The following is a 23,778-nucleotide window of genomic DNA, read 5'->3' as shown; positions in this document are numbered from 1 at the left end:
GCAATTTTTATTCCGATCTCTGCTCAAATATCAACTCTTCAAATAGGATTTCCCTGACCATACTAAGACAGCCTCCATCCTCTTCTCCTCACCTGCTTTTGTTTTTCCACATAGCACCCATCACTACATCTATTTGCTTACTCTCTGACTCCCCTACTAGGAAGTAAGCCTTCTAAGGGCAGGGGCAGTTTTCTTGTTCAGTGCTGTATTTCAAGGGTAGAAAAAGGATTGTATAATGGGCACTCAGTATTTGTTGAATGAATGAATGAAAGAAACCACCAATACTAACTGTGGCACAGCACGGACAACATCTATGTGTGTACTCTACGACTCTCACCTGAATTCAGCCTTTAAACATCTCCACCACATTAGAGCTCAGTAAGCATGACACATTTATCTCACAGAAATCCAGGACCTTGAGATGCTGATGGAAACAGCACTTCAAGCAATGGCAGAGCAGGTGGGAGGGACACAGGCCACTCTTCACACAAACTTTTCACAGACATAGCCAAGAGCCACATCCTATGCTTAATGCCAATGAATCAATCCTATTTAAGAAGCTTATCATTTTCCATTACTTCTCTTTCAAGGAATAAATATCAAAGGTGCATGGAAAAATAATACATGGAAGATACAAACTTGAAGGCTTCTATAATGTGTTTTGCCTGAGATGCCTTAAAAGTGCACTGGAACTGCTTTGCAATGTAGCTACAATTCTAAGCACATGTTATGGTATGTTCCTAATTTTCAAGAGTCAGTAGCAGGTAATTCTAAGAAGGAAGGAAATTAGAATAACAAAACAAACATATTCTAGGTTATCTCAAGTGTAAACTATAGAAGGCTCATAATTGGCACTCTGCTGGGAATCACTGAGAATTTTCAATTTAGATTTTCAACAGAAATTTCACTTTGGGTACTAAGACAACCCGCTATTTCAAATGAGAAGTTGTACATACATTTAGCGTGGAAGCCAGGGAATTTCCAATTTTTCTCTCAAATCACATCAATTTGCACCTCCTGAACAACAAAGACAGGGCTAACAGCAGCATCAGCACAAACATCAAAGAACATGCTATCTCCTACAGTTTAGGAATTTCAAAATTGAAGGGAAGATAAATGCATCAGCATGGTGAAGAGGAAGAAAGATGCATTTTTATCTCGCTTTCCAGAAGTTGCATAACTTTCTGCAATTGTGAGGTTATCATAGTGGATAACTGGTAAGGAATTTTAACAGATCCAGGCAATAAATCTTCAGTAGTGGGATGAAAACATGGAGAGAGTAGAAGTAGGTCTCCCTCCAGAAGGTCACAAAAGTGGGAATGTGTATGAAGACAGCTGCCAGCCCAGCTCATGGCCAGAATCTAAAGCCATTTTGGAGTCACTATTATGTTCCTCGTTGTAGACATATGGGTAATGAGTCCATGAGGGATGGCGGTGGAAAATCACATCAACTGTCATTTCTTGTTCCCATTCTGCCAGGCATGATGTTGCTGCATTATTTTTCTCATCTGCTTTCTAATCTGCAATGAGTTTGTGAAGGGGGTTAACACTGTGTGTGAATAAGGAGAAGATGTATTTTATTTCAGGTGTTTGGATGTCTTTTCTGCACATTTCTGAAGATGAGAGCTTTTTACCTGTAACCTTTGTCTAAAGGCTTTTTAGTCCCATTCAGACTTGCTACTATATTAAAAACAGAAGCAGTGAGTTTGGTGAATTGTAGGTGAAAGAGGTTATAATGTTACCAATTATCCTAATTTTGAGATGGGCTTCTGGAAATCAGGCTGCAGAGGCCTGCCACAGTGTCTAGCAAAAGCAACAGTGGCCAGGTGTGGTGGTTCACACCCGTAATCCCAGCACTTTGGGAGGATGAGGTGGGTGGATCACCTGATGTTGGGAGTTCGAGACCAGCCTGGCCAACATGGTGAAACCCCATCTCTACTAAAAAAAAAAATATTTATACACACACACACACACACACACACACACACACACACACACACACATGTATACACACACACACATATACATATATAAAACTAAAAATGCAACAGTGAGGCAAGGTGTGGCAGTTCATGCCTGTAATCCCAGTACTTTCAGAAGCCAAGGCAGGCAGATCACTTGAGGTCAGGAGTTCAAGACCAGCCTGGCCAACATGGTGAAACCCCATCTCTACTAAGAATATGAAAATTAGCCCGTTGTGGTGGCACTCACCTGTAGTCCCAGCTACTCAGCAAGCTGAGGCAGGAGAATCACTTGAACCTGGGAGGCAGAGGTTGCAGTGAGCCAAGATCGCGCCATTACACTCCAGCCTTGGCAACAGAGAAAGACTGTCTCAAAAAGAAAAAAAAAAGAAAAGAAAAAGGAACAGTGATTCTGGGTTCAAATCATGATGTTGAACAGAGGCTTCCTGTCTGCAGAATATTTCTGGATTGCCACATATCCTCTTGAACACATGTAAACTTTGGACAGACAGCTCTCAGTGGGTACAGATATTCAGGAACATAAGTAAATTCCATCTCAAACCTCTGAGATATGCATGAATTTGCAGGATTCAGCCTCAAATTACAATGCCTTCTTGATAGTCTTTCAAATCAAAAGGTTATTTGGAAATGAAAAATTTTTAAAAAGTCAAAAATATTCAAAAGTGTGTTGTTGTTTTTTTTAAATCCCTCAAGATCCACATTTGTTTTCTTTCTTCTTTTCCAGCTGGAAATTGCTTTTCCACCCATTTTTCATGATTACTCCACTCTTGTCCTGTGAAATCCTAAACTGAGATGTCCACCTTCTACATGAACTGATACGATAGTGGTTACATCTGACAATACTTTCTCCTCATGAGAAAATATTCACAACTGTTTTCTATGCCAGTGATTTGTGTTAATTCTGATATGAAATAGATTTTACTTTACACCTCTGGCAGTCAAATGCATATACTGTTCCCCTTCTCTAAATTTAAAATCCAGTCAAGAGAATGAAGGAGATAATGTCTCTTTTATTACAGTTTGGCGAAAATAATGAAAATCATTGTGGATATTGAAATATCCCATGAAGCACTTGGATATATTTTACTCTGTGCTCGGGAAATTGTAGACAATATAGTCAAAGAAACAGATGTCAACTAAATGCCGTGTTAAAGCTATGATGCCCCTATAGTCACCCAGAAATTTGAGGATTCTAAATTGAATCAGCGAACCACAAATAAATAAGCACAGAGAAAACTAATTGCCTAGAAAAGAGTGCTCCACTTGCTTCATCATTTGCTACTTGAAATTCTCTGCAAGTCCAACTTAACTGAAATCTAAATAGCAGAAAAGAGATCAGACAGACACTGAAACCAAGACCTAGGTTTCTGTCTGTCTTCTCATTTTCAATCAGGGCAGCTAGGACTCAGGAGAAACCTCATAAATGCAAAGGAAATTTACCATTGTTATGCAGTTTCTTTCAGAGAGCAGTCCTCCAAAACAGAGAGGTCTAGTTCAGGACTGCTCAAATGTTAATGTGTCTTTGAATCATGTGGGATCTTGATAAAATGCAGATGCTGATTTGGTAGGCTTGGGGCAGGACCTGAGATTATGAATATCTAACCAGTTCCCAGGTGATGCCCATATAGTGGGGTTTCTGCTGGTTAATAATTTCTCTTGGAAATCAAAAAGCAATTCTCACTCTTTCAGTACTCCACTGTATGATTTTAGAAACATTGTCTGACCTAGCTGTGCCTCAGTTTCTCATCTATGAAGAAGAAGTGCTAAGGTTAAAGAGATCATGTTGCTACAGAACCTTGAAGAGAATTAAAGATGTTATATGAACAGGTTTGGCCAAACAAATATGTTCCAGGACATGAAAAACATCAGAAGAGTGAAGAAATAAGGGTCTTAAAGACTGAGAATAAAAAGTAAACAGATAGGTCTCACTGGAAGATAAACCACAAACAAGAGAATTTTTTAAAAAGTAAGGAAAAAAACAATAAAGCAAAGTGCCATGAAGAGAGTCAAGTGAAGGGAGGTCAGACTTCAGCAATGTAGAACAAAGAAAAATGTGAAATATGCTTTAATATCTAAAAAATGATGAGCACAGTGTTTTACAAAGGACAGATCTGCGGAGAGGTAAGGAAGAAGGTGATGTAGCATATATACGAAAAAGAAAAGATATGAAAACCTTCGAATAAAATTAAACAAAATATTTAAAATAGATAATAAAAGTAACAAATTCAACCACCTCTTTCCCCAAAATGGTAGATTGATTTTTAATATAATTTTTTCTTTGCTTTTTGACTTTATTATTATTATTTTTGAGACAGGGTTTTACTCTGTTGCCCAGGCTGAGTGCAGCAGCCTGATCACAGCTCACTGCAGCCTCTACCTCCTGGACTCAAGTGATCCTTCCACCTCAGCCTCCCAAGTAGCTGGGACTACAAGCATGTGCCACCATGGCCAGTTAATTTATATTTTTTAATTTATTTATTTATTTATTTATTCATTTTTTAGAGATGGTCTTGCTATGTTGCCCAGGCTGGTCTCAAACTCCTGGACTCAAGCAATCCTCACACTTCAACCTCCCCAAATACTGAGACCGCAGGCATAAGCCACAGTGCTAGGTTGATATTTTTAAGTGCCTGGGGCGTGCATAACTAGCCCATCTTCCGGTAACTGCTCAGGCATATCTTGCCTCAGACACGAGATGAAGCCAAGTTATGAAGTTTTCAAGTACACCAGGGGTTAATAAGGAGGCTCTCTCTCTTGATGGGCCATTCCAAGAAAAGCAGTCTGCCTTCTAAGCCCCAAAGTCTCCTTGAGACAAGGAATACCTCACAGAAATCTGGGTGGCAGAAAGACTGTAGAAAAGAAACATATTTTATTTATTTTGTTTGTAGGACACTAATTAAATGACATCAGCAAAGCTGGAAAATCCTGCCTATCAGGTTTAACACTTACTCTGGTAGCCTTCTCAAACCTTTCCAAGGTTGAAGTTACTGATTATTAACTTCTGGGAATACCCGTGGTAACTATTTCAGACCTGTGAACTATCACACCCTCTTCATGTCACACAAGGCATGTCAGCAGACACCTGCATCAAGCGAGTACCTTTTCAGAAAGCTGTAATGTTAGATTTTGTTTTTGGAAGTGACAGTGACCGTTCTAGCCACCAAATGGTAATACTTCCTCTGAGCCTTCCAAGACCTTAGCCGACTTTCTTCCAGATAAAGTCACTACCTGCATAAGACTAACATTACCCGTGAATTGGCTATTCCTGCAGCAGAGCCTGTGCCTGAAATGTAACTGGCAATTTCAGCTCATCTATAGTTGAGAACAAAGGGTCACATTTAAAAGGTTTCCAGCCCAGGGAGAGCTAGTTAGAGCATGTGCAACACAATTAGCTGTACAACAGTGAAGGGAAGATGCAGTATTACTCACAGATAAAGAGTAGTCTGCAAAGAGTAACCTGGCTCTCTAAATTTACCAAGATTCACTCAAGATTCTACTGCAGTGTTCACAAGCTTTTATCTCTCTGACAACCAAACCCAAGAGGTTTGCCAAAATAGAATTCCAGTGTAGAGGGAAGGAAGCTAAAGAATTATGCATTAATAACACCTTTACCCACAGGCAGAACATATTTTCATCTGCACACATCACAAATAGGAGATCTTAGGTTATTAAAGGTGAAAGAGGCCAATAGTCTTTGGGATGGCTCTCTTGGGACAGTTATTTGCATAATGAAGGCTAATACACAGTAACCCAGCTCAGCAGTTCTTTTGGATCACCTACTTGTAGGCGCACACAATATTTTAAACTCACTAACTAAATTACTTGGTGGAAGAGTTGTCCATAGCTAATCTCAAAACTATGTCTACAAAAATTCATGACCATATTTACCAATGAGGAAAAAGCCTAATTGGTAAAGATGTATGTGTTAATTAATCTCTGTTTTAGAATATCCAAAATGAATGCCTATATAAAGATCACCATTGATAAATATTCAGATGCTGCCAATGTCATCTGCATAACTTAAACTCAGAGTCAGAGAAAGGACCTATGCCTTGCTCTGGATACCCAAAGTCCAGGACGCCTATGTCAGAAGTCATCTTAGAAAGCACTTGTCAAGGGACAGAAAGCCAAAATGTGTGGGCATGATCGTCTTTTCATATTTAGTCATACAACTTTATTTAAAATATTTTAAATAAAGACATCTTAATTTAAAATACTTTAAATTAATGAACCCAAACTGTAAGAAAATTTAGCACAAAAGATAGAAGCAAATGTATAACTTTGTTTAAAAAGAGAGAAATGGAGTTATTTACTAGACAGGAACCATTTAATATTTTGCAGTTAATGTATTGACTGAATTGCTCTAGTGTTTTTGTTGTGCAGTAATTTTACTTTATAAAATAACTTGTGGCTTACTCCATACCTAACGCGCCATGAATAATAACAGTATAAAAATTAATATTGATTAAATGTTATGTACTAGCACTCTACTCTGCTAAGTGCTTTACCTAAATTAATTCACTTATTTCTCATTTCTCTATATCATGGGTGTTCATAATATATATACTTTACAGATGAGCACAAGGAGGGTAAATATCTTGCCCATGATCACACAGCTAGTAAGGGACTGAGCTGGGATTCAAATCCAAAGCCTAAATTATACCATCTTCCAGGAAGTCCAGCTTCAAAAGCTTTGTTTTTCCTAATGCTCTGCTTTTTCTGAGTGTCCGTTATATAATAATGTGTGTATTTCAATCTACGGCTATATATTAGGTTGGTGCAAAAGTAATTGCGGTTTTTGCCATTGAAAGTAATGGCAAAAGCATCTCCATAAATAACACACACATATTGGATATGTACTTAGTGCCATGTAACAATTTAGGAGAGGAATGTAAAAAGATCAATAAAGAGGGGCCTGCTCCCCTAAGAAGCTCTGTATCTCCCTAGATTCTCTTTCCAATCCTCACATCACAACATTCATGGGGTAGTTAGTCCATGAAATCAGTTGTTAACTCGTGAAGAGAGTTACCTCTTTATCTATTAAATCTGACTTAGACTCCTTGTTTCTTCATCAATAATTTTCTAACCCAACACACCTCATCTTTCAATTCAAAATTTGGGGAACTAGAAAAGTAAAGTAGTTGTGCTATCATGCCGAGTTTCATCAGAGGAAGCCAAAATCAGATGAATGCTGCTGAGAATAGATGCTGAACAGATGAAAACTGGAAAGTTTTAGAGAGTTGGTCTCAAGAAAAGGGAAAAGGGAAGTGCATTGAAAAGGAGTAGAAAACTTAAAATAAATGTGGTCCATCTAGTGGTGGAGCTGCCTAGAATCCAAAATGAAACAACCTTACAGGCAGAGATGAAATAGGTGAAAAGATTCTAGGTTATAGCTTAATTCTCCCTCCCCTGAGTGTGGGCTGGACTTAGTGACTCACTTTGAAGAATAGAGCATAGAAAGGGAAAAGACAGTAAATTTACAGAGAAGGAACTTGGTAAACACTAACTTAGCCAAGTAATTAAACTTGACATCATACTCCCTGAAATGAGGTGACGAGAAGGACACCTCACCTTCATGTCATTTTTCCCTAAACCTCAACCCAGTCTGACCATGGGAAAAATATCTGCTAAACCCACATTAGAGATGCTGTGGCCTGAATGTTTGCATCCCCACGAAATTTATATGTTAAAATCCTAACCCCTAATGTGATGGTTTTGGTGGTGGGATCTTTGGGGGTTAATTACAGGCTCCCTAAGGATGGAACCTTCGTGCACGAGATTAGTGTTCTCATAAAAGACACTAAAGAGATATTTTTTTCTCTTAGCCATGTAAGGATACAACGAGAAAATGGTCATCTGCAAACCAGGAAGCAGACCCTCACCAGACAGCAAATTTGCTGATACCTTGATCTTGGACTTCCCAGCCTCCAGAAATAAGTGTGCATTGTTTAAGCCACCCATGCTATGGTATTCTGCTATAGAAACCCAAACAGACTAAGCAAAGGGCATTCTACAAAATGCTTGATCGGGGTTCTTCAAAACTGTCAAGATTATGAAAATTAAGAGAAACTGAAATTGTCACAGATTGACAGAGAGCATGAAGACATGCTGCAATGCAGCACCATCAGTTGACTCCTGGATGGAAAAATGCCATCAATAGAAAACCGGTGAAATACAAATAAAGTCTGCAATTTAGTCAATAGTATCTCCAGACATTCATTTCTTAGTTTTGACAAATGCACCATGGTTATATAAGATGTTCACATTAGAGTAAATGGTATAAAAAGTATTAGAAACTTCTATGTGATATTTTTACAGCTTTTTTGTAATTTTATACTTGTTCTGAAATAAAAAGTAAATTTAAAAATAATTATTAATTCATGTTTTTATCTTATTTATAAGGCTTTAGAGCATACTTTTTTTTCCAAATGGCTGTTTTAAAGAAGATATGTAATTTTCTCTGGATAAGAAAAACATGAAAAAAATGCAAACATTATAGGAGATGAGCTTTAAGAGCATATTGTTTTCAACAATAGTAGTGATTACTAGTTACAGGGAGCCTTTATACCAAACAGTGATAATAAGTTACATGGTGATTCAGGTTGAAAGCCAGGAATAAAGTTAAAATCATATAGGGATGGACTCCTGCTTATTTGAGGGTGACCGCTGCCACATCAGCCATCTTCTGCTTGTCATTGGATAATTAGGTAAACATTCTAGGCAGTCACTAAGCCTAGTTGAGATGGGAGTTCCAGAAATTAAGAATTTAATATTAAAGAATGAAGAGGAGAGGAGTAAGGCATGGATTAGGGGCCAACTCTGGGCAATAATGAGCAACAACAAAATATGAAAGCCAGTGACCCCAATGTTGGTTCCTTGTAAGCATCTCAGACTTCAAGGTGGCCAAAAAGAAATCAAGCAGAGGAGATACAGTACTTTACAAAGTTGTTTCAAGCCTGTTTCCAGCAGAGATGGCTATGAGGAGGCTGAATCACGAACAATTGTCTCCTGTATTGCTTCATTTCCTTCTCACCATTTTTCTCAACAGCATAGAGTGGAGAACAAGGCTATGGGTTCTGAGTAATGGAGATCCCAGTTCTGCCACTAATCGGATTTGTCATATTATGGAACTCTCTTAATATCTTGGATGGATCTCAGTTTCTTCAAGTGAAAAATGAGTAAGTTACACCTGATCATTGCAAAAGTCCCTTCTGAGTTGTAAAGATTGTGTGATATGATCATCTTGTGGACCACTTTTGCTATACAATACCCCAATTTGCAACCCTTGATCATTATATACAATGACAGGTAGGAACAAATAGAGTCAACACTTACACAACTGGATCCTGTGTGCACCTGGGCTCTGTTAATCTGATCAAAGATCAGTCTTTTTGTTAGCAGATGGCGACATAAGCATCAAGACCATGTTGCTACTTCCAGGGAACTCCAGTATTCTTTTACTTCAGGTCTTTAAAAGTGTGTCATAAAACTTAGCTGCTTCAACTTGAACTTCAAATCACAAAAGTATAGGCCATTGGTATAGAGATAAGAGGAATTTCCCAATGAAAATAGAAATGCAAATTATCTGGAGGTATTAATGATCATTTCATGGTCATAAACTAAACATTGAAATGAGAGCACTAAGAAGAAACTGTGTGGCCCTAGCTGCTCTCTCATAAAGTAAGACAGCAAGTAAGAGGTGGGTGAGAGAGAGAGAGAGAGAGAGAGAGAGACGGAAGGGAGGATAGTTTTAAGAAGGAAATAATAGTCTGTGGACTAACCAGAAATAGTACCTAAAAGCCAGAAAAAAACGAAATTGGCCAAAGAAAAGCTAGTTGTGTTAGAATTGGAAGGTGGTCAACCATTCCAGGTTTTAAAAATAAAATAAAATAAAACAGCAGGGGGAGGTGTCATCTGGAAAGAATTAGGAGAAAGATAAGATGACCAACTCATCCCAATTTGCACAGGAATTTCCTAGTTTGAGCACTGAAAGTTCTGCATGTTGGGAAATCCTCCAGTTCTCAGGCAAATGGATATGGTTAGTCACTCTCAAAAAGGACTATAATCTAAGATTACATTCTTGTTTTATTTTAATATGACCCTCACATTGAAATTGTTGCATTTCCCTCTCTGTATTTAGTTAGATGCCAATTAGTTTTGGTTCTATATTTATTTTATGTAGTGTGGAAATTCTTAAATAAGGAGTACAACATGTAGATATATATTCACATAAACATATATATGTATAAAACACACACACACACACACACACACACACTGCTCTTAAGAAAATGAAGTTATCTCTACCTTACTCAGCATCACCTCACATTGCACAAGCCAGGAAGTAACTTAGACTTATGATCAAATCTAATCTTATGACTGAGTCTAGTTCTTAAGATTAAAAATGTATAAAATGCTTTGAAAACTTAAAAGCAGCATACATGTGAGGACGTAAGCCCATGCTATTAATGATCTGTTCATATTAAATACCACTAGGGCTAAATGATTTTTGTAATCTGAACTATTTTAAATGTATGTGTCAGTTATGATAAAGACAATTGATTTCATATATGAAGGTAAATTCTAAGTTGAAAAACAGATGTAGTAAAAGTGTCAAGAGCAATACACTGGGTTATTAAAAATATAGCCATAATATTAAGATTGAGAAAGGCTTAAATTCACAAATTCAGATAAACCAAATATCATTAACAAATAATGCAAAAGCATGAGAACTTGACTCCTATTTAAGATCACCTTTTCCATCTTCTACTTCTATCATAATGATTTTAAAACTGGAAAATGTAGGTAACAAGCACAATTATCAGGGAACCGGAAGTAAAGATGGTAGAAGATAGTTAAGTAACATCTCTCTGTTTGAAATGAATAGAAGTCATCAGACCCAAACGACTTATATACAAGGCCAACTTATGAACACATGCTTACGTTGCTCTAAAAGCAAGGTGTTCTAGTAGATGAAATACGTTTTAAAATAGAGAAATACAGTTAGGAACTAGTGACTACATACAGCTGAGCTTGATGTTGACCCTGGCTATATTCTGAAGCCAAAGAGCCAACATAGACAATCAACCAATCATGCTAAACTAATTTTCATTAAAAAAAAATACAGGCAAGGAGGTCACAAAAATACTATACAAAGAATATATTTTGATATCAGCAAGTTGAAAATATTTTGTGATTTGTTTTACAGTTTCCCTGTATATCTATACACACATGCACACATGTTGTCTGTTAATGGATCAATAACAGACAAGTAGGGTGGAGCAAGATGTCCACAATAGATGTCATCCAGTATTTTTCTTAATTACTACAAGTCAAGATATATCCTTGTCAAGTTTGTATCAAATACACATCTGGTGATAAAATCAGCTTTCAAAAAGAACTTGACAAACTAGAATTAAAGATTGTATTGATTCCTATTAAAGTCATGCACTTGGGCCTCAGAAAGCAACTGAGTCAGTGAAGTACAGTGGATACCTGATATCACTATGAGATTGTTTATAAAATGCTTGGGAATTTTGGTTGATATCAGTCTCTTTATGAGCCAATGGGGTGGCATGATTGCCAAGAAAAACTAATGCCTACATAGCTCACACCAGTAGCAGTATCATGTTCGAAACAAAGAAGATAGTGCTCATACAGTGGTAGTCCTTGGTTTAATCCTTGTGGTAGTCCATTTGGACTTATATAACAAAGTACCGTAGACTGGGTGGCTTATGAACAACAGTCATTTATTTCTCGCAGTTCTGTGGCTGGGAAACCCAAGATCAAAACATCTTCAGTTTCCAAGTCTGGTGAGAGCACACTTCCTGGTGTACAGACATTCCTCACGTGGTGAAAAGCGGGAGGGAGATTTCTGGGGTCTCTTTTATAAAGGAACTAATGCCATTTATGAGGGCTCCACCCTTATGACCTGATTACCTCCCAAAGCCCCCATCTCTTCATGCCATCACGTTGGCGATTAGATTTCAACATATGAATTTGGGGAGTTGGGAGGTGGACAGTCTATAGAAGCGTGAATATATATTCACATATACATACATGTGTATGTCACACACTCACACATACAGCAGTCCAGATTAACTGAGGCTTATCAAGGACAGTGATACCAGAACTGTGAAGAGACTAGAAACTAGATTATAGGAAGAGTAATTATTAGAGCAAGAAAAAAAATACTATAACTGGAGACAGAGCACAGTGGAGGCATGAAAATTATTTTCAAATATCTGAAATTACATTTTAAAGAAGAGGGATTGAGTTTATCTCACAAATCTCCAGGGAAGGAAAGTCTGATCAATAGATTGAAGATTTGGATAGGCAAATTTCAACTCAGTTTAAGAAAGAATATTTCAAAAATTGTAGCTTTTTTAATCAAAAGAATGAAAAATCAGAATTGCTAAGGGTATGAAGACATGGATATTTTCATATAATTGAATGGATGGAAATTGGAGTTCTTTCTAGAGAAGCAATTTCAAAAAATATTTTTAAACATTAAAAGCCTATATCCTTTAGTCTAGAAATTCCACATACATTTACATGAATAATTAGAAATGCTGGAGAAAGTTTGTAAGAAAATTAATTGCAACATTTTTTGTAGGGGGTGAGTATTTTGAAATAATCTAGCCATTATATATATATATATATACACACATATACACACAGACATATGAAACATATATATAACATATGGGATACAATGTTTCTCAAAAAGCACAGAGGAGAAAAATGTTTTGTAGAGACAGAAATATTCATAATACATTATTAGTAGAAAAAGAGATTCCAATCTTTTAAATGTAGAGAGAAAAAAATTAAAATAAGCCAAAGTATTAACATTGCCATCTGTAAAATAAAGAGCTAATTTTTTTCTTATGTTTTACTATTTTTTCTCAATCTGTCTAAAATGAAAACGTATACATTTTGCCATCAGAAACAAACAAGTGAAAAACAATGAAAGCACAGAACGTGTGTTTGTGCATTTCCAGTACCTGACTCATAGTAAGAGGGCTACACATTTTTGTTGAATAAATGAATAAATTAATTAAATGTTATAAATATTTTATGAAGTTAACTCTCTAAAAGAGTTAATAGCTTCCCATTACTAGAAGTGTTTAAGTAGATGCTGAATGACTCTCAGCATATTTGGAGGGCATTCTTATTTTGATTTAGATCAGTGGTTCCTAAACAGAGGCACCTGGAAAACCTAAAATACTCTCCCATTTCACAAAATACAAATGTCTAGTCCCTGCCACAGGTTTATTGCATCAAAATCTGTAGGAATTGAATGGAATCCTTTGAAAATCTGCAGGAGTTGTTAGAATTTGCTGGGGGAGGGGGGGCGGTGTATTAATCTGTTCTCACACTGCTAATAAAGACCTGCCTAAGACTGGGTAATTTATAAAGGAAAGAGGTTTAATGGACTCACAGTTCTACATTGCTGGGGAGGCCTTATAATCATGGAGGAAGGCAAAGGAGAAGCGAAGGCACATCTCACATGGCGGCAGGCAACAGAACTTGTACAGGGGAATTTCTTTTTATAAAACCATCAGATCTCATAAGACTTATTCACTACCATGAGAACAGTATGGGGAAACCGCCCCCATGAGTCAATTATCTCCACTTGGCCCCACCCTTGACACATGAGGATTATTACGATTCAAAGTGAGATTTGGGTGGGACACAGACAAGCCATATCAGAGGGAAAAATACCTTCTAAGATTATTTTCATTCAGCTTGAAAACCAACCTGTGGTGCTGAGCTGGTGGCTAAGGTGGGAACCTGTAGAGATTGCCCAAAACCTTTCTGCTTGCTGTTCTCTGGCCTGAAACATTCTTCTTCCAGGCCCAAGGAGCTCACTCCCTTATGCTTCTCATCTTCATTCAGATGCCATCTCCTCAAAGAGGTTTCCTTTGATTCTCACAAATTGCAACCCCTTCCAAGGCCTTCCCACCTAGGCATCCCTGCCCTAATTTTTCTATAGCACTTATTACTTTCTGTAATATAATATAATTATTTATTATTGTTTTTGTTTAGGGTTTATCTCTCCTGCAGTAGATAGTAAGCTCCATAAAGATAGACATTCTCATCTAACTTTTTGCAAACCTAAGCATCCCAGAATAGTGCCTGCCACACAGGAGGTGCTCAATAATTGTTTGCAAATGAACAAAAAGAATGAATAGATCAATGTTTATGGTTCTAGTTGTAGGTGCCCGGCTGCTGCTTCATGATGGTTCAGTGATATTTCAGTTAGTCTATGCTTTTCTTTACAGAAAAGCAAACATTTTCCATAAAGGACCAAATGGAAATATTTTCAGCCTTGTGAATCATGAGGTCTCTGTGGCAGCCTCTCAATTCTGCCATTGTAGCAAAAAGACAGCTACAGATAATACATAAACAAATGAGTAGAGCTACAGCTACATTCCAATAAAACTTTGTTAAAGACAGATTTGGCCCATGGGCCACAGTTTGCTGACCTCTGCTCTGTCCACATTTCTGGAAACCTCATAAAGACAGAGCTCTCTGAGGGGGCTATGTATCTGGCTTTGCTAACCCCATGCACAAAGTTCTTGGCTCTAAAAGATGGGATCTTGGGGCAAGTATCCTTTTATACTAACACTGGACAGGGTTCTTTAAGTTGGTCATTATGAAGACATCAAAGGATTTTATTGATAATGGCAATAAAACTCACACCCAATAGGAAGTAAATGACATTTTATATAATTGCTTAAGGAGAATATGGTGGATGTGGATATGAACCTCCAGTCCCTCCTCACTAGTTGTGGTGGAACTTTTCCAGTTCTGCCTGCCTTCCAGAGTCTCTGTGTTTTGCCTTGTGTCCTGGCTGCTTCTCCTTTTGGGAATTCTATTACGTTGATGTCGCAATGTCTCGAAGCAATAGTTTAAAAATGATTCCTCCCCAGTGGGATTTTGTGGAGCCTCTTAATGGCCTTCAATATGCCCTACTCACTACAGGTGTGTGAGGCTGCAGCACTGTGTCAAATCATCTCAGGGATTTTGTTATGGAAGTCTAGGGGTTCAGCATTTTCTGGAGAGAATGGCAAGCTAGGGTGGGGGCACATGACAGGGAACAGAGTTTGAATCCCTACGCCATGAAGAGTTTCTCTCTGTTTTGTCTGATCTTAAAACACTTACCCCACTTGGCAGAAACAATCCACTGCCTGGCAATTTCAGTATAACTCTCAGTGACAGATCCCTTGCAGGAAGTAGTGCAGGACATTGCTGTTTAATTACTTTGCACCCAATATTAATATAGTGCCAGATATTTGGATGAAATCTAAAGGATTCAGTCAATTTTGTAGATATTCTCCTTAAAGAACCACAGTAATTGCTAGTTTTAAAATATTATTACAAATAACATTTGTGCAATCTAAGTTTGGGCATCACTTGAGACCCTCAGTAAAGGTGGCGATTCCATTTCCAATAAGCAGGCCAGCAATTTCTGGCATTCACCTGTTGGACCAAATAACTGGAGGTTGTGCCTAGGCAAGGGTAGTGTCTTGGTCTGCCCGCTGCAAGTCACGTTTATGGCCTATGCAAAAAAGAGGTCAAAGGTTTTGGCCTCTAGATCAATCCTCATTTCAAATATTGCATCTTGCTAAAGAAAACAATGTACTGATTTTGTCACAGAAAGTATTGTTCTTGTTATCAGACAAAAAGGAGTCAGAATGGAGAACAGACCTCAAGAAAACAGATTTATATTATCCCCAAAATGCCAGCCTTGTCTACTCATAACGGCCACCAATTTCTCTTTAGGAGAATGAACTGAAAAGATACTTTTCTTGGATGTTATCTTTTGGAATCTATGCGAATTTTTTGGCCGTCATTCTGTGCAAAAAAGACAATATGTGGTGTTCATTCTTACAGGTGTATTGCCTCTTTAAGGCAGGCCCATGTCCCAGCATTTCTGTATCCTCCAGAATATGCCATCCTGGGCCCTGGCTGGGGAAACTCCTCGTTCCCACAATGTGCATTGGCCTGAGGCTCCATCCAGTCAGGCTCTCAATCCTTGCTCGTTCCTCCCCAAGGGAAAAGTAGCTGATTTTACTGTGTTGGCCTGTCTGCCACTGAACCACCTCACTGGTGTTTAAGGTCACCGCTCTGTACAGCCCCACTCCTCTTCTTCCTGTCTACTGTGACAAGCCTCATGGCCCAGGACCAACTCCTTGCTCATTCGTCATCTCCACTGGTGACTGACTAGGTGAGGCAGGAGAAGCCATCAATACAGACCCAGGTCCCAAAATATAAATCAGCGAGAAAGCAAATGGGTCTCCCTTGCCTACCAATTCCTAGCATGCAGCCCCTCCAGCCCATTTAGAGTCAGTACTCTAAAGAAGAGGAGAACTCCCTAACCACCAAAACCTTGTACTTGAACAACTCCATTTTCAAGTTTCATTTACAACTCCATTGAGTAAATGAAGGTTCTAGTTGCCGAAATCCCTCCCTCCCTACAAAACACTGTGCAGACTCTAAGTAAGCAAGGCAACATTGCTGACTATCAATCCAATCCAATCTGCCCTCTGTCTTATGTGTGTTCTTTTATTTGCTTTTATAGGAATCAATTTAAATGTCTAAACCATAACAGACATTATTTTTCTAAGGGTTATATCCAGATGCTCACTTGTTTCCTATGATTGTTCCATCAAAATCATCTATTAGTTTGGAAAGATACTATACATATTTTTGTGGTGATAAATTGAAATATACTCATCCAATTTATTCTCCAGCCTTTTTTCTTCAGGTAATATTGGCATGTGAAAACAAACAGCCTTTTATCCCTTTTAGATAGCAGCTTTTCATGTCCATTTATAGATGGATTAAAAATATTCCCCAAATATTACTTGTAATTGCAGACAAAAGGAACTCTCTTTCTTGTACACACATACACACACACACACACACAGTTGCAGGCATTTGTGATGGAATAGATGTTAATGCTGCTGCTGACACCAAAAACTCCAATTACCCCAGGATTTGAGTACTGACTGATTCCTGATTTATTTTAGGCAAATTAGGCAGCATAATGAGTAAAGCAAATACTTCAAGGATCAAATTTAAATGAATAAACTTAAAGAAATTCAGGTGTAAGTCTGACTTCCATAGCTATTTCTTCAATTGTGGTAAAGTCTTGGCAGCTGCAAACATCAATTAATGATCTGCAGTTCCAACAATAACAGAGTCCTGCTCAGAATGGATTTACGGAAAATTTGGCCAATCTGATCTAAAGCTACCAAACTAGCAAGTTTACTACAAGTAGATGTAACAGATTATACTTCACAAGACGTGATGACAAAAAAATCTGATTGTCTCTGGGAAAATGGGAAAGAAAAATAACTTATTAGCCATTACTTGTCCAACTGGCTATAATAACCAACATGTGCATTGTGTTTAACAGTGTAAAATATGTTCTCACAAACATTATCTCATAAAAGTCTCACCACAACCCAGAAGTTCATGAAACACACTTGATAAAGACACAGAGGCTCTGGGCAGTTAAGTAACTTCCCTAAAGTCATGCAGATACAGTTCAAACAACTATAAAAACAGCTGAAACTATGAAATAAATAACTAAAAGCAACTGTATCAGTCCGTTCTTATGCTGCTAATAAAGGCATACTTGAGAGTGGGTAATTTATAAAGGAAAGAGGTTTAATGGACTCACAGTTCCACATGGCTGGGGAGGCCTCACAATCATGGCAGAAGCCGAAAGGCACATCTTACATGGCGACAGGCAAGACAGAACGAGAGCCAAGCAAAACGGGAAACCCCTTATAAAACCATCAGATCTCATGAGACTAATTCACTACCACGAGAACAGTATGGGGAAAGAGCCCCCATGATTCAATTACCTCCCACCGGGTCCCTTCCACAACACTCGGGAATTATACGTGCTACAATTTAAGATGAGATTTGGGTGGGAACACAGCCAAACCATATCAGCAACCATTCATTAGAATTTGCCAGATTGTGACACAGCCTCTTTTTTTTGTGGCTAAACCAGACAATCTCATTCACTGGCAGTATTTTCCTAATCAGAGATGACTGATTGGTGGCCTGTGGAAGACAGCAGACCAGTAGTGATCAAGAGCACTCTTAGGACAAGACACTCCAAGATAACAAATGCTGACACATTCCTCTTCAGAGCCAGCCTGTCGTGAATTCGTCTGTTGCCAGGACTGAAACACTATAATACTTCCCTCCTCAGGTTTCCAGGGGCTCAGGGATGTGCTTTCAACAAAACAGCCTTACACACAAATTATTGGTATTGTCAAATTCTGTGTCTTGCTCCCTTTCTCACCTCTTCATTTCTAGACACCTGTGTCTGGGAATAGAAGCAAAACCTATTTGAAAAATATCTGAGCAAAAAATGTTACCCTTAAAAATACAATTTTTAATTTGAATAGAAGAATTCAATATATTAGTAGTCCTTGGAACAGCAAGTCCTTCAAACACCTAATACCCAGCCAGCTTCCTACACAGAACTTCAAGTGTGGAGTTTTAGAATCACAGATGTTCAAATCTGAAGGGAATTTAGACCTGCTAGTTCCAGCCTCTCATTTTCCCAAGGAGAAAAGCCCTGTGACAAGAAATACCATTCCGTAGGTCACACAGAGCATTAATTCTGAGCCAAACTTAAAAACAAAAGTCTCCAGATCCATGTTTCCAGATTTTCTGCTATGACTTCATACGAAAAAGATGGCTGGTCCCCTAAGCAACAGTTCTTAGGATCAGTCGACTCATAGCTAGGTGGATGTTTTCCCTTTCCTATGAACAGGGACCAAGAAAAATCTTCTCACCTATTGCCCCTGAAGTTTCTCAGGGAAAATAAACAGCTCAAAGGAAAAAAGAGGAGGGGGCTAATATACATATTTTACCAGATCCATTTCTAGCACTAATCTTTGGTATTATCTTTAAACATACCAGATATTTTAAAACTGACCCTAGCACTGGAATATTCAAGTACTGGAGACAAAGGCATGCATTATAAGAACCACGAAGCTCTACTATCCCGTTATTTATAATGTGTTAAGTACTACAATAAAAGAAGTATAAAATACTAGAGAAACAAACTTGAGGGGTGCCATTAATTCCTTTTGAGGGAATTGAGAACACGTGTATGGCATGTCTAACATTTGTGATAGACCCTGAAAGTCATCCGTCACAAGCTGGACAATGGCAGAGGGCAGAGAAACAGTGCAAGCAAAGGCACAAAATGATGTCATGGTTAGAATCAGCATATAACCCGATGTGTTGAAAAAAGGGAAAGGAGATAGTAAACATGCAGGATGGGGCCAGATCTGGAAGTGTATTAACTACCAAGCCAAGAAATATTGAAAGCCTGAAGAAGAATTATATGATCAACCCTGTGTTTCTAAACTAATTAGAGGCATATTGCAATTATTAGCTCATAAATATTGTTCTTGGATTAGGGGTGTCATAGACTGAATGTTTGTGTCCTTCTAAAATTTACATGTTGAAATTTTAACCTCCAATGTGATGCTATTAGGAGGTAATCAGGTCTTGAGGGTACAGCCTTCATTATGAGATTAATGCATTATATTATAAGGGAGTAACAGAGAGAAGATCTTTCCATATCCACCACGTGAGGACACCATGAGAAGACAGCCATCTGTGAACCAGGAGGAAGGCTCTCACAAGAATCCAGCCATGCTGGCACCCTGATCTCAAACTTTCAGCCTCCAGAACTTTGAGAAATAAATGTGTTGCATAAGCCACCTAATCTATGGTAATTTATTGTAGCAGCCTGAACTAAGACAATGGACAAGAGAGAGGTTAATTCCCATTCAGTATCTAATTCTTCACAGCAGCAAAAATCCAAAATATAGTCAAAAAACAGTTCCTATTGCCAATAACAACATTCTAATTTGGTCAAATTTTAATGCTAAAAGTAGAGGGCAGGTCCCTGAGGTTCAGATTGTTATAAACCACACACTGGGTCTTCTCTGGGGTACTTCCCAGCAGCATTTTGCTTAGGTTCCCATGGCCCTCACCCAGTCACCATAAGTTCCTTGGGCACTCGGAAGTCTCAGACCTAGAATAGAATGGAAATTCCCTAAGGCCACAGAAGACCTTTGGAATTTTCAAGAAGACCTGAATCTGCATCAACTGACTTGGTTTATTTTCCACTCTGGTGGTGGTGGAGGGGGCACACCCCCCTCCCTCAAGACTCAAGTAGACCTTTGTATGTCAAGGCTGAAAATAATCTAGGAACTGAGCCGTCTGGAAAGAATGAGTATTTGCTGCTCTGAAATCATTGACCTGTGAGAAACCTACTTGTGATTCTTCATTTTGTGACAAGGGGGGATTTGTATGACTCACTGAAATCAAAGTCAAAAACAGGACTTGATGTAATTTTGTTCTTATCTTTTATATTTGAATCCCTAGATACAAAACACAATTCTTCATTTTTATGGTTTGTATGAAAATATAAGTCTGTGTGAATGATAATTCTGACTAAATTGGAATTGAATTCAAACAATTAGTATTGCTTTTTATTTTGCTGAAATAATCTAGTTGACTCATAAACAAAATAAACATTTTGATTGAACAACATCCACCTTTATTTTTAATGTTTTGAGTGGTTATTCCAGTTATCCCATGTAGATATCCTTCAGTGACTCTGGTAAGGAATAGAATATAATTTTGTTGAGAATCATTTTCGTGAGAGGATTGAAATTTCTTGTGTCTGTTTTCCTTTAAAAATATAAATGTCTCTATTCTCATGGCTTCAGATGTTAATACTTATTTCCCTGCTAGGAAATGTATTACGTTGTCCCTTAGGGGTCTGTTACATTTACCTGAGATGACCTCATGGATCACCGGGAACTAATTTGTAACTATAAAATAGAAATACATCTAGTTCAGACTTAGAAACACTTATTTTGTCTTAGAAGACCAAACATTGACTAGAATTATAAACAGAAATTACGAAATGGCTACTGAAATAATATTTCCACTTTCAGATAATGACACCATTAATGTAATTAATATTAGTTTGAGAATATCTTAGGATGTAAATTTCTACAAAAGTCAACAGTACATTTTACTTTGGGTAAATCAGTCATGGCAGGGTATACATATATGTGGATTTATTTAAATCCACTTTGCATCAATGAAACCTATAAAGGAATATACCCATTTTCTCATTTTGAACCTCTCAAAAAATAAATCTCTTCTGAATGAATTGCAATTATGTATATCTTGAATTACATCTAATTGCAACATGGAATTAGATTATGGGGAAAGATACAGCCTAAGTGAACTGAAATGTTCATGGGGACTTCTCTGTTTGCTTACAGACTTTAGGTCTGTCAGTTTGAAAATTTGGACAACTCAGATTTGAAGGCCTTTGGACCTTTATGGTACCTGTCTCCAAAAAAAATTGAGACTGTTCCCATGCATACTGACCTGTCGGAAACTGGGAATTATGCTTTCCCATAAGGCCATGGGGCAGTTCTCCAGCTGTCACTGTGTGACATGTCTGACAATGGGTATCTGCTGAAGTGCCAGCCCATGTCTGCTTTATCTCCAATCCATCTCAGTATAGATGGATGTTTGCAGGGCCTTGAGACCATACGAATCACCTCAGGCAGAATAATAATTGTTCTTGTAGCAGCAGATAGGCTATTTCATGGACATATTGGGTTGACAGAAAAGTGAATCAATTTTAAAAAGAGTGTGTAGCATTAGATAAAGCCCAAGTCCCCATGGTCTTATCTGATGGTTTAGTTTGTTTTTCAAAAGTGAGGTACCCAGAGGTATTGGTGCTCTATTTTCAGCAGACTGAAAGTTTAATAGGAAGGTTCTGACAAGCACCTGTAAGGTCATCAGTACACACTGCTGTGCATCTCACTGGATTGAAAGTTTGCATCATACAACTGCATCTAGTGTAAACAGGGTTATTGTTTCAGAAGATTCTAGAACAGAGCAGCCAGCTTTGCTTCCCCAAGGTTATGCCCCTATTGTATCAAGAGGCTGACAGTTATCTGAATCTCTCTTATCATTATTATTCCATTTTGAGAATGAATGTAGCCCTCACCACTGGAACTGGGTACTAAACTGAGAACATGTAGCACCAACTGGAAGCAAAAGGAGAGACAGAGAAAATCTCTGAAGCAATATCATGGTAGTGGTCAGCAGTTAAGGGAATTGAGGTTTATAAATAAAACATACAATGTACAATCTATTTTGTTCTTGAATGCATTCCTGGGGGTGAAGTAAACCAAATAGATCTAGTCTGATGGAGGAAGATTAAGAAGTCCAAGGAGAGTCTCATCAACGATCATCAGTGGAAGTTGCATGAAAAAATCCTATTATATAAAAAGAAAGAACCAGGGGAAATAGAAACAAGAAAAAAGAAAGAATGGTGGAACTTAATCTCTTAATTGGTCTCTTTGCTTCAATTGTCTCTCTGTTCCCATCCCTACTCCTGACTATTCCCAAAGTTAGCATCCTGAAACAAAAAACTATACATATTACCATTTTGTTACAAGATGTCCAGTGACTCCCTGATGCCTACAGAATTTCATAATTTGGGATTCAAATGCCCCCATTACTCGGTTCCTATCCATTGTGCCAACCTCATCTCCCACGGTGCCCCCAGTGGAAAAAGTCTTTCCAGACTTCCCTTTATACATCCTGCAACTTCCCGCTCAAATCCTTTCTCCTTCACAAAGCCCCTTCTGCTTCTACTCCAGATGGCGAGATTCAAGAAAGCAGAAAATGTGTTTTAATTACAGACAATGTCTATGAGCTTTATTGGGTACAAAACACTTTGCTAAAAGACACACTTCCATTGTCTTCTTTAATATAAACAGCAACTTTATGAAGTGATCCCTTTTTATACATGGGAAAACTTCAGGAGCGAGAGTTTAAGTAACTTGCCCAAGGTCACATAGCTAACAAATGATGGAACAGAAGCCAGATTATCTTAATGCCAGAGCCTTTGTTCTGAATCTCTTCAACAAACTATCACATCTATTTTTGTAACCAGCTCTCCACCCGCAGGCAAAATTTTTAGGTGCAATAGATCAAATAATGGTCAATAAAATGTTGTTAAACCAAAGCCTCACTACATGATATACAGAAACAAAATAAATTGTTTTAAAGGAGAGACGAACACATTCCCAAGAAACAGAATGAAATATTGACTTCAAAGAAAAGAAATGTAATGAAAAGGGAAATACAAATCCAGGCAATTGTTTCATGGGTTAGGAAGGACATCAGAAGGAGGGGTAACTTACTACATTTGGACTAAAGGCCAGCAACACTAGCTCCTCTAGTGTTAAAGGTAGGAAGTGATGAGTGAGCTTGAGACTTACCTAAGTGGGAAATCAAGATCCAATGCAAGACTTCAAATATTGATGAAACCTACATTCTAGTAGAAATTGAGGGGAGCCCAGTGGATCTAATAATTGTCAATGAAAGGTTATAAAACTGAACACTTCCTATGTAAAATAAAATCAAAGAAGACAAGTTTAGTATGGCAAGAAATCCATTAAAACAGTGAGGACATCAAGACAAAAAGTCCAAGACACAATACAATGCAAGTGATATGGGCCAACTGAATCAAGAGAAAGAACCCAAGCACCAGGTGGGGAGATCAGGGTTGGGTTGGAAAAGGAACTGCAGTTGCACTTATTAGAATGAAGAGTTTGATTAAGTAGACAGAAGTGAGAAAGATTTCTCTACTAAATGTTAAAGAGTAGGAGCCAGGGGCTCTTGGAGATATATCTGTCACGAT

General features: G+C 38.0%; 1 long non-coding RNA gene across 2 annotated transcripts in view; it reads right to left on the bottom strand.

Annotated features, from left to right (window-relative positions):
* LOC129031950 (uncharacterized) overlaps positions 1-23,778 on the bottom strand; it is a 408,612-nt gene that overhangs the window by 17,218 nt on the left and 367,616 nt on the right. The window contains exons 1-2 of one of the 2 annotated variants that reach the window (XR_010122888.1): positions 17,677-17,805; positions 2,212-2,327 (exon numbers count right to left, since the gene is read on the bottom strand). This is a non-coding gene — a long non-coding RNA (uncharacterized LOC129031950). Of the gene's footprint in view, positions 1-2,211; positions 2,328-17,676; positions 17,806-23,778 lie in introns of those variants that run through there. The other variant, XR_010122887.1, reaches the window with a different exon arrangement.

This window comes from Pongo pygmaeus, chromosome 11 (assembly GCF_028885625.2).
Source record: "Pongo pygmaeus isolate AG05252 chromosome 11, NHGRI_mPonPyg2-v2.0_pri, whole genome shotgun sequence".
Classification (NCBI taxonomy): domain Eukaryota; kingdom Metazoa; phylum Chordata; class Mammalia; order Primates; family Hominidae; genus Pongo; species Pongo pygmaeus.
The sequence above is the reverse complement of the archived record's forward strand: the minus strand, read 5'-3'. Positions and strand labels throughout refer to the sequence as shown.